Source organism: Cupressus sempervirens, chromosome 7 (assembly GCF_028749045.1).
Source record: "Cupressus sempervirens isolate cs-2001-9-10 chromosome 7, ASM2874904v1, whole genome shotgun sequence".
NCBI classification, from domain to species: domain Eukaryota; kingdom Viridiplantae; phylum Streptophyta; class Pinopsida; order Cupressales; family Cupressaceae; genus Cupressus; species Cupressus sempervirens.
This window is the reverse complement of record NC_143124.1, coordinates 309,504,293-309,507,227: the sequence shown is the minus strand read 5'-3', so window position 1 is coordinate 309,507,227 and position 2,935 is coordinate 309,504,293. Positions and strand designations below refer to the sequence as shown.

Sequence of the window (2,935 nt, the reverse complement as noted above, 5' to 3'; positions counted from 1 at the left end):
TACACATTCAGGTGTTGATAGAAGATCAATGCATGCATGCAAGAGGGTAGAGAAGACACGATCTTTGCATTCAGTTATGAGTACAAATAGTAATGTGTGGTCATTGTATACAAGAGAATACTCATGTTTCTTTCCTAATTGTATTGATGAAGACTATGGTGGTTGCATTAATCAAGAACGTGGATATGTGGGTGAATGGACTTTGGTGCCACTAGATGTTATTAATATGAATGAGTTTGAGGATGAAAACTATGATGATATTCCATTGATTTCTAGTGATTATAACCATATTTCAGGATTGATCAGAGTTGGTATGTATGAACTATATATATACCTGGATCATGTACATGTATAAATTTTTCATAATTTTGGTTAATTTTTATTATATATATGTACTTATGTAAATGACATGTATCCAGAATTTTGACATATATAAGTTTGTGTAGGAAATGTTTTTGCAGTCATAGCAGAATCAAAAAATGTAGAAGGTGCTAGCTATTATTTATTACGTTGCACCATGGAAAGAGAGAAGCTAACAAAGACTGAAATAAGTGATGAAATTGTTTTTCTCACAGGTTAGTATATAGTTGAATTATCTATATATGTATACATGTCAATTATCTATATTTTTAATGAATTCAAATTCTTTGACTTAAATTCAAGATTGATGTATTTTTTAAATGTGTATATGTGCAGGTTCTGTTGTTGTACAAGGAACATATTTGAAGCAAATAAAAGTACTTAAAAATGGGATTCATTTCACCAATTATCAACCTAACAATAAGGTATATCAATATAGTAATCATGTTATTGCCACTGGTCTAACTCTTCATCTAGTCAAAGGACCTGGAATACGTAAGTGGAGGCTCCATATTTATGATCATGAGAAAATATTAAATGTTATCCAAGAACAAGCTGATCCACTTGATATGAGATAGAAACAACTCCTAATTTGAAATGTAACTCAAGAACAATTTGAAATTTGGTTCAAACTATTTGAAATTTGGTTGAACAATCATTTGATCAATTTAAAATTTCGTGGAATAAGTATTTTTTTGAATTGAACTTTTACTCTTTCATTTTGAATTTTCTAAAGTAACTAATTATAGAAATTATGAACTTATATGTACATGTGTGTACACTAATTACCTGACATGTGCACCTTGAGGGAAAGAAATTCGAACACCACTTTCTATTTCACTTAACTTGTCAATTTTTGGACACATGTACGCTTTCAATTTAACTAATTAGGACATGTGCTTTCAATTTTAGGACATGTGAGCTTTCAATTTAACTAATTACCTGACATGTGAGCTTTCAATTTTAGGACATGTGAGCTTTCAAGTTCAAATTGTGATTTGTTTAACTAAATTTTGAACATGTACATGTTTTAAGTTGGACTTGAATTAGAACATTGGGCTTAAGGGGATAAAATTCTAGGATACATGTGTGCACTTGAATTAAAATTTCACTATGATTAAAATTTGAAATGTAACTCAAGAACAATTTGAAATTTGGTTCAAACTATTTCAAATTTGGTTGAACAATTATTTGATCAATTTGAAATTTTGTGTCCAATAACTAATTTTCTAAATTGAACTTTTACTCTTTCATTTTTAACTCAATTTCTTGAATTCATTTAACTTTCTATTATATTGAACTTTCTATTACATTTAACTTGTCAATTTTAGAACACATGTACACTTTCAATTTAACTAATTAGGACATGTGCTTTCAATTTTAGGACATGTGAGCTTTCGATTTAACTAACTACTTGACATGTGAGCTTTCAAGTTCAAATTGCAATTTGTTTAAACTAAATTTTGAACATGTACATGTTTTAAGTTGGACTTTAATTTTACAACATTGGGCTTAAGGGGATAAAATTCTAGGATATGTGTAAAAATAAAAGGGATGAGTTCTATAGATTTATTGGAGTTAGGAATTATGTACAACTAATTACATCATACTTTAACATTTAATACATGTGATATATTACCAAAAATTTAAATTACATGAACTATTTATATATATATATATAAATTTAATCAATATATTAAACATGCACATACATATCTAAATAAATTACTTACATATCTTAGATAGAAACAATTTATAATATACTAGATCTAGATCTAGTATGTACATTAGATTCCACAACATAATGCAACATGTATCAATCATCTCGAGAACAAATAACAAAAGCATGTATCTATCTAGAGATCTATCAGAAGATAATATCAAATATAAATAGCACGCACACATGTAGACATGTAAATCCAGGTACATCTATATCAAATCAAATATATATATAACATGCATCATGTGTGTATATAAAGTGTCTATCTAATATATATGAATGTCTCTCTGGATGAAAGTCTACAAAAAATCATCTAGATAAAAAAAAATATAGATCATCAGGTGCAGGACTATCATTGCCACGCCTCCTCACAACGCGCTCTGAAGACTGACTAGTATCAAGGTGCTCACTAGAATGTGCTGACCCCTATATATATAAATTCAAGAGAAAGTGATATCAATACATACATACATTTAATCAAGAGAAAGTGATATTGAAATACATGTATGTGCATTTAATCAAAACATAAATAAACATTACCTATCCACTACTGACATCATCCAATGAGTCTCGATGACGTACATGATCTGGCATCAAAGCTGGAGTAAAAATAGGCACGTCCCCCTACATTGTACACATGCACGTGCAAAACATCAAATTAAAATTTCTCTACATGATTACATTTGAATCTACGTGCATGATATACATGTACATGTGCACACATGCACATGTCTAAATTAAATTAGTTTGAAATGATTGAAATTTTAACATGAACAAAATTTTTTTTTACTTGTGTAGATGGTGGCATATGATAATACTCAGACTGCCTAGCATCGATCGTGTCCACTAATGCAT

At 29.2% G+C, this 2,935-nt stretch overlaps 1 long non-coding RNA gene across 1 annotated transcript; it reads left to right on the top strand.

Annotated features, from left to right (window-relative positions):
* The first annotated feature begins 232 nt into the window (after positions 1–232).
* On the top strand, positions 233–531 carry LOC149546649 (uncharacterized). The gene is made up of 2 exons (XR_016354361.1): positions 233–311; positions 447–531. It is a non-coding gene; the product is annotated as an uncharacterized LOC149546649 (long non-coding RNA).
* The last annotated feature ends 2,404 nt before the right edge of the window (positions 532–2,935 follow it).